Genomic DNA, 11,148 nt, shown 5'->3' on the forward strand with positions numbered 1-11,148 from the left:
TTATAACGTAGTACTATATAACGTCATTCGTAATAACGAATTACTATATAACGTTATACGTTATGACGAAATACTATATAACGTTATACGTTATAACGTAATAGTCTATAACGTCATACGTTATAACGTAATGCCATATATCGTTACACGTTGTATAGTAATAGTATACAATGTTATACGGTATATAGTAATATTATGTGACGTCATACGTTATAACGTAGTGCTATACACCATTACACGTTGTATAGTAATAATATACAATGTTATACGGTATATAGTTATATTATGTAACGTCATACGTTATAACGTAGTGCTGTATATCATTACACGTTGTATAGTAATAGTATACAATTTATACGGTATATAGTAATATTATGTAACGTCATACGTTATAAGGTAATAGTATATAACGTCATACGTTATAACGTAATGCAATATAACGTTACACGTTGTATAGTGATAGTATATTATGTTATACGGTATATAGTAATATTATGTAACGTCATACGTTATAACGTAGTACTATACAACGTTGTACGTTATAACGTAATAGTATATAACGTTATACGTTATAACGAAATACTATATAACGTTTTACGTTATAACGTAATGCAATATAACGTTATACGTTGTATAGTGATAGTATACAATGTTACACGGTATATAGTAATATTATGTAACGTCATACGTTATAAGGTAATAGTACATAACGTCATACGTTATAACGTAATGCAATAAAACGTTACACGTTGTATACTAATAGTATATAATGTTATACGTTATAGCGTAATGGTATATAACGTTATACGTTATAACGTAGTACTATATAACGTTGTACGTTATAACGTAATACTACATAACGTTACACGTTGTATAGTCAAGATATGTAACGTCATACGTTATAACGTAGTACTATATAACGTCATTCGTTATGACGAAGTACTATATAACGTTATACGTTATGACGAAATACTATATAACGTTATACGTTATAACGTAATAGTCTATAACGTCATACGTTATAACGTAGTGCTATATATCGTTATACGTTGTATAGTAATAGTATACAATGTTATACGGTATATAGTAATATTATGTAACGTCATACGTTATAACGTAGTGCTATATATCATTACACGTTGTATAGTAATAGTACACAATGTTATCCGGTATATAGTAATATTATGTAACGTCATACGTTATAACGTAGTGCTATATATCATTACACGTTGTATATATATATTATACAATGTTATACGGTATATAGTAATATTATGTAACGTCATACGTTATAAGGTAATAGTATACAACGTCATACGTTATAACGTAGTGCTATATATCATTACACGTTGTATAGTAATATTATACAATGTTATACGGTATATAGTAATATTATGTAACGTCATACGTTATAAGGTAATAGTATACAACGTCATACGTCATAACGTAATGCAATATAACGTTATACGTTGTATAGTGATAGTATATAATGTTACACGGTATATAGTAATATTATGTAACGTCATACGTTATAACGTAGTACTATATAACGTCATTCGTTATAACGAAGTACTATATAACGTTATACGTTATATCGAAATACTATATAACGTTATACGTTATAACGTAATAGTATATAACGTCATACGTTATAACTTAATGCAATATAACGTTACACTTTGTATAGTGATAGTATATAATGCTATCCGGTATATAGTAATATTATGTAACGTCATACGTTATAACGTAATGCAATAAAACGTTACACGTTGTATAGTAATAGTATATAACGTTATAACTATTACTATACAACATAAATATAACTACACGTTGTATAGTAATAGTATATAACGTTATACGTTATAGCGTAATGGTATATAACGTTATATGTTATAACGTAGTGCTATATAACGTTACACGTTGTATAGTAATAGTATACAATGTTATACGGTATATAGTAAAATTATGTAACGTCATACGTTATAACGTAGTACTATATAACGTTGTACGTTATAACGTAATACTATATAACGTTACACGTTGTATAGTAAAATTATGTAACGTCATACGTTATAACGTAGTGCTATATATCATTACACGTTGTATAGTAATAGTACACAATGTTATCCGGTACATAGTAATATTATGTAACGTCATACGTTATAACGTAGTGCTATATATCATTACACGTTGTATAGTAATAGTACACAATGTTATACGGTATATAGTAATATTATGTAACGTCATACGTTATAAGGTAATAGTATATAACGTCATACGTTATAACGTAATGCAATATAACGTTATACGTTGTATAGTGATAGTATATAATGTTACACGGTATATAGTAATATTATGTAACGTCATACGTTGTAACGTAGTGCTGTATATCATTACACGTTGTATAGTAATATTATACAATGTTATCCGGTACATAGTAATATTATGTAACGTGATACGTTATAAGGTAATAGTATATACCGCCATACGTTATGACGTAATGCAATATAACGTTACACGTTGTATAGTGATAGTATATAATGTTATACGGTATATAGTAATATTATGTAACGTCATACGTTATAACGTAGTGCTATATATCATTACACGTTGTATATATATATTATACAATGTTATCCGGTATATAGTAATATTATGTAACGTCATACGTTATAACGTAGTGCTATATATCATTACACGTTGTATATATATATTATACAATGTTATACGGTATATAGTAATATTATGTAACGTCATACGTTATAAGGTAATAGTATACAAAGTCATACGTTATAACGTAGTGCTATATATCATTACACGCTGTATAGTAATATTATACAATGTTATACGGTATATAGTAATATTATGTAACGTCATACGTTATAAGGTAATAGTATACAACGTCATACGTCATAACGTAATGCAATATAACGTTATACGTTGTATAGTGATAGTATATAATATTACACGGTATATAGTAATATTATGTAACGTCATACGTTATAACGTAGTACTATATAACGTCATTCGTAATAACGAATTACTATATAACGTTATACGTTATAACGAAATACTATATAACGTTATACGTTATAACGTAATACTATATAACGTTACACGTTGTATAGTAAAGTTATGTAACGTCATACGTTATAACGTAGTACTATATAACGTTGTACGTTATAAGGTAATACTATATAACGTTACACGTTGTATAGTAAAGTTATGTAACGTCATACGTTATAACGTAGTACTATATAACGTCATTCGTTATAACGAAGTACTATATAACGTTATACGTTATGACGAAATACTATATAACGTTATACGTTATAACGTAATAGTATATAACGTCATACGTTATAACGTAATGCAATATAACGTTACACGTTGTATAGTAATAGTATACAATGTTATACGGTATATAGTAATATTATGTAACGTCATACGTTGTAACGTAGTGCTGTATATCATTACACGTTGTATAGTAATAGTATACAATGTTATACGTTATAGCGTAATGGTATATAACGTTATACGTTATAACGTAGTACTATATAACGTTGTACGTTATAACGTAATACTATATAACGTTACACGTTGTATAGTAATGTTATGTAACGTCATACGTTATAACGTAGTACTATATGACGTCATTCGTTATAACGAAGTACTATATATCATTACACGTTGTATAGTAATATTCTACAATGTTATACGGTATATAGTAATATTATGTAACGTCATACGTTATAAGGTAATAGTATACAACGTCATACGTCATAACGTAATGCAATATAACGTTATACGTTGTATAGTGATAGTATATAATGTTACACGGTATATAGTAATATTATGTAACGTCACACGTTATAACGTAGTACTATATAACGTCATTCGTTATAACGAAGTACTATATAACGTTATACGTTATATCGAAATACTATATAACGTTATACGTTATAACGTAATAGTATATAACGTCATACGTTATAACTTAATGCAATATAACGTTACACTTTGTATAGTGATAGTATATAATGCTATCCGGTATATAGTAATATTATGTAACGTCATACGTTATAACGTAATGCAATAAAACGTTACACGTTGTATAGTAATAGTATATAACGTTATAACTATTACTATACAACATAACTATAACTACACGTTGTATAGTAATAGTATATAACGTTATACGTTATAGCGTAATGGTATATAACGTTATATGTTATAACGTAGTGCTATATAACGTTACACGTTGTATAGTAATAGTATACAATGTTATACGGTATATAGTAAAGTTATGTAACGTCATACGTTATAACGTAGTACTATATAACGTTGTACGTTATAACGTAATACTATATAACGTTATACGTTGTATAGTAAAATTATGTAACGTCATACGTTATAACGTAGTGCTGTATATCATTAAACGTTGTATAGTAATAGTACACAATGTTATCCGGTACATAGTAATATTATGTAACGTCATACGTTATAACGTAGTGCTATATATCATTACACGATGTATAGTAATAGTACACAATGTTATACGGTATATAGTAATATTATGTAACGTCATACGTTATAAGGTAATAGTATATAACGTCATACGTTATAACGTAATGCAATATAACGTTATACGTTGTATAGTGATAGTATATAATGTTACACGGTATATAGTAATATTATGTAACGTCATACGTTGTAACGTAGTGCTGTATATCATTACACGTTGTATAGTAATATTATACAATGTTATCCGGTACATAGTAATATTATGTAACGTGATACGTTATAAGGTAATAGTATATAACGTCATACGTTATGACGTAATGCAATATAACGTTACACGTTGTATAGTGATAGTATATAATGTTATACGGTATATAGTAATATTATGTAACGTCATACGTTATAACGTAGTGCTATATATCATTACACGCTGTATATATATATTATACAATGTTATCCGGTATATAGTAATATTATGTAACGTCATACGTTATAACGTAGTGCTATATATCATTACACGTTGTATATATATATTATACAATGTTATACGGTATATAGTAATATTATGTAACGTCATACGTTATAAGGTAATAGTATACAAAGTCATACGTTATAACGTAGTGCTATATATCATTACACGCTGTATAGTAATATTATACAATGTTATACGGTATATAGTAATATTATGTAACGTCATACGTTGTATAGTGATAGTATATAATATTACACGGTATATAGTAATATTATGTAACGTCATACGTTATAACGTAGTACTATATAACGTCATTCGTAATAACGAATTACTATATAACGTTATACGTTATGACGAAATACTATATAACGTTATACGTTATAACGTAATACTATATAACGTTACACGTTGTATAGTAAAGTTATGTAACGTCATACGTTATAACGTAGTACTATATAACGTTGTAGGTTATAACGTAATACTATATAACGTTACACGTTGTATAGTAAAGTTATGTAACGTCATACGTTATAACGTAGTACTATATAACGTCATTCGTTATAACGAAGTACTATATAACGTTATACGTTATGACGAAATACTATATAACGTTATACGTTATAACGTAATAGTATATAACGTCATACGTTATAACGTAATGCAATATAACGTTACACGTTGTATAGTAATAGTATACAATGTTATACGGTATATAGTAATATTATGTAACGTCATACGTTGTAACGTAGTGCTGTATATCATTACACGTTGTATAGTAATAGTATACAATGTTATACGTTATAGCGTAATGGTATATAACGTTATACGTTATAACGTAGTACTATATAACGTTGTACGTTATAACGTAATACTATATAACGTTACACGTTGTATAGTAATGTTATGTAACGTCATACGTTATAACGTAGTACTATATGACGTCATTCGTTATAACGAAGTACTATATAACGTTATACGTTATGACGAAATACTATATAACGTTATACGTTATAACGTAATAGTATATAACGTCATACGTTATAACGTAATGCAATATAACGTTACACGTTGTATAGTAATAGTATACAATGTTATACGGTATATAGTAATATTATGTAACGTCATACGTTGTAACGTAGTGCTGTATATGATTACACGTTGTATAGTAATAGTATACAATGTTATACGTTATAGCGTAATGGTATATAACGTTATACGTTATAACGTAGTACTATATAACGTTGTACGTTATAACGTAATACTATATAACGTTACACGTTGTATAGTAAAGTTATGTAACGTCATACGTTATAACGTAGTACTATATAACGTCATTCGTTATAACGAAGTACTATATAACGTTATACGTTATGACGAAATACTATATAACGTCATACGTTATAACGTAGTACTATATAACGTCATTCGTTATAACGAAGTACTATATAACGTTATACGTTATGACGAAATACTATATAACGTTATACGTTATAACGTAATAGTCTATAACGTCATACGTTACAACGTAGTGCTATATATCGTTACACGTTGTATAGTAATAGTATACAATGTTATACGGTATATAGTAATATTATGTAACGTCATACGTTATAACGTAGTGCTATATATCATTACACGTTGTATAGTAATAATATACAATGTTATACGGTATATAGTAATATTATGAAACGTCATGCGTTATAAGGTAATAGTATATAACGTCATACGTTATAACGTAATGCAATATAACGTTACACGTTGTATAGTGATAGTATATTATGTTATACGGTATATAGTAATATTATGTAACGTCATACGTTATAACGTAGTACTATACAACGTTGTACGTTATAACGTAATAGTATATAACGTTATACGTTATAACGAAATACTATATAACGTTTTACGTTATAACGTAATGCAATATAACGTTATACGTTGTATAGTGATAGTATACAATGTTACACGGTATATAGTAATATTATGTAACGTCATACGTTATAAGGTAATAGTACATAACGTCATACGTTATAACGTAATGCAATAAAACGTTACACGTTGTATACTAATAGTATATAATGTTATACGTTATAGCGTAATGGTATATAACGTTATACGTTATAACGTAGTACTATATAACGTTGTACGTTATAACGTAATACTACATAACGTTACACGTTGTATAGTCAAGATATGTAACGTCATACGTTATAACGTAGTACTATATAACGTCATTCGTTATGACGAAGTACTATATAACGTTATACGTTATGACGAAATACTATATAACGTTATACGTTATAACGTAATAGTCTATAACGTCATACGTTATAACGTAGTGCTATATATCGTTATACGTTGTATAGTAATAGTATACAATGTTATACGGTATATAGTAATATTATGTAACGTCATACGTTATAACGTAGTGCTATATATCATTACACGTTGTATAGTAATAGTACACAATGTTATCCGGTATATAGTAATATTATGTAACGTCATACGTTATAACGTAGTGCTATATATCATTACACGTTGTATATATATATTATACAATGTTATACGGTATATAGTAATATTATGTAACATCATACGTTATAAGGTAATAGTATACAACGTCATACGTTATAACGTAGTGCTATATATCATTACACGTTGTATAGTAATATTATACAATGTTATACGGTATATAGTAATATTATGTAACGTCATACGTTATAAGGTAATAGTATACAACGTCATACGTCATAACGTAATGCAATATAACGTTATACGTTGTATAGTGATAGTATATAATGTTACACGGTATATAGTAATATTATGTAACGTCATACGTTATAACGTAGTACTATATAACGTCATTCGTTATAACGAAGTACTATATAACGTTATACGTTATATCGAAATACTATATAACGTTATACGTTATAACGTAATAGTATATAACGTCATACGTTATAACTTAATGCAATATAACGTTACACTTTGTATAGTGATAGTATATAATGCTATCCGGTATATAGTAATATTATGTAACGTCATACGTTATAACGTAATGCAATAAAACGTTACACGTTGTATAGTAATAGTATATAACGTTATAACTATTACTATACAACATAAATATAACTACACGTTGTATAGTAATAGTATATAACGTTATACGTTATAGCGTAATGGTATATAACGTTATATGTTATAACGTAGTGCTATATAACGTTACACGTTGTATAGTAATAGTATACAATGTTATACGGTATATAGTAAAATTATGTAACGTCATACGTTATAACGTAGTACTATATAACGTTGTACGTTATAACGTAATACTATATAACGTTATACGTTGTATAGTAAAATTATGTAACGTCATACGTTATAACGTAGTGCTATATATCATTAAACGTTGTATAGTAATAGTACACAATGTTATCCGGTACATAGTAATATTATGTAACGTCATACGTTATAACGTAGTGCTATATATCATTACACGTTGTATAGTAATAGTACACAATGTTATACGGTATATAGTAATATTATGTAACGTCATACGTTATAAGGTAATAGTATATAACGTCATACGTTATAACGTAATGCAATATAACGTTATACGTTGTATAGTGATAGTATATAATGTTACACGGTATATAGTAATATTATGTAACGTCATACGTTGTAACGTAGTGCTGTATATCATTACACGTTGTATAGTAATATTATACAATGTTATACGGTATATAGTAATATTATGTAACGTGATACGTTATAAGGTAATAGTATATAACGTCATACGTTATGACGTAATGCAATATAACGTTACACGTTGTATAGTGATAGTATATAATGTTATACGGTATATAGTAATATTATGTAACGTCATACGTTATAACGTAGTGCTATATATCATTACACGCTGTATATATATATTATACAATGTTATCCGGTATATAGTAATATTATGTAACGTCATACGTTATAACGTAGTGCTATATATCATTACACGTTGTATATATATATTATACAATGTTATACGGTATATAGTAATATTATGTAACGTCATACGTTATAAGGTAATAGTATACAAAGTCATACGTTATAACGTAGTGCTATATATCATTACAAGCTGTATAGTAATATTATACAATGTTATACGGTATATAGTAATATTATGTAACGTCATACGTTATAAGGTAATAGTATACAACGTCATACGTCATAACGTAATGCAATATAACGTTATACGTTGTATAGTGATAGTATATAATATTACACGGTATATAGTAATATTATGTAACGTCATACGTTATAACGTAGTACTATATAACGTCATTCGTAATAACGAATTACTATATAACGTTATACGTTATGACGAAATACTATATAACGTTATACGTTATAACGTAATACTATATAACGTTACACGTTGTATAGTAAAGTTATGTAACGTCATACGTTATAACGTAGTACTATATAACGTTGTACGTTATAACGTAATACTATATAACGTTACACGTTGTATAGTAAAGTTATGTAACGTCATACGTTATAACGTAGTACTATATAACGTCATTCGTTATAACGAAGTACTATATAACGTTATACGTTATGACGAAATACTATATAACGTTATACGTTATAACGTAATAGTATATAACGTCATACGTTATAACGTAATGCAATATAACGTTACACGTTGTATAGTAATAGTATACAATGTTATACGGTATATAGTAATATTATGTAACGTCATACGTTGTAACGTAGTGCTGTATATCATTACACGTTGTATAGTAATAGTATACAATGTTATACGTTATAGCGTAATGGTATATAACGTTATACGTTATAACGTAGTACTATATAACGTTGTACGTTATAACGTAATACTATATAACGTTACACGTTGTATAGTAATGTTATGTAACGTCATACGTTATAACGTAGTACTATATGACGTCATTCGTTATAACGAAGTACTATATATCATTACACGTTGTATAGTAATATTCTACAATGTTATACGGTATATAGTAATATTATGTAACGTCATACGTTATAAGGTAATAGTATACAACGTCATACGTCATAACGTAATGCAATATAACGTTATACGTTGTATAGTGATAGTATATAATGTTACACGGTATATAGTAATATTATGTAACGTCACACGTTATAACGTAGTACTATATAACGTCATTCGTTATAACGAAGTACTATATAACGTTATACGTTATATCGAAATACTATATAACGTTATACGTTATAACGTAATAGTATATAACGTCATACGTTATAACTTAATGCAATATAACGTTACACTTTGTATAGTGATAGTATATAATGCTATCCGGTATATAGTAATATTATGTAACGTCATACGTTATAACGTAATGCAATAAAACGTTACACGTTGTATAGTAATAGTATATAACGTTATAACTATTACTATACAACATAACTATAACTACACGTTGTATAGTAATAGTATATAACGTTATACGTTATAGCGTAATGGTATATAACGTTATATGTTATAACGTAGTGCTATATAACGTTACACGTTGTATAGTAATAGTATACAATGTTATACGGTATATAGTAAAGTTATGTAACGTCATACGTTATAACGTAGTACTATATAACGTTGTACGTTATAACGTAATACTATATAACGTTATACGTTGTATAGTAAAATTATGTAACGTCATACGTTATAACGTAGTGCTGTATATCATTAAACGTTGTATAGTAATAGTACACAATGTTATCCGGTACATAGTAATATTATGTAACGTCATACGTTATAACGTAGTGCTATATATCATTACACGATGTATAGTAATAGTACACAATGTTATACGGTATATAGTAATATTATGTAACGTCATACGTTATAAGGTAATAGTATATAACGTCATACGTTATAACGTAATGCAATATAACGTTATACGTTGTATAGTGATAGTATATAATGTTACACGGTATATAGTAATATTATGTAACGTCATACGTTGTAACGTAGTGCTGTATATCATTACACGTTGTATAGTAATATTATACAATGTTATCCGGTACATAGTAATATTATGTAACGTGATACGTTATAAGGTAATAGTATATAACGTCATACGTTATGACGTAATGCA

This window comes from Bombus terrestris, unplaced genomic scaffold (genome assembly GCF_910591885.1).
Source record: "Bombus terrestris unplaced genomic scaffold, iyBomTerr1.2, whole genome shotgun sequence".
Taxonomy (NCBI): Eukaryota; Metazoa; Arthropoda; class Insecta; order Hymenoptera; family Apidae; genus Bombus; species Bombus terrestris.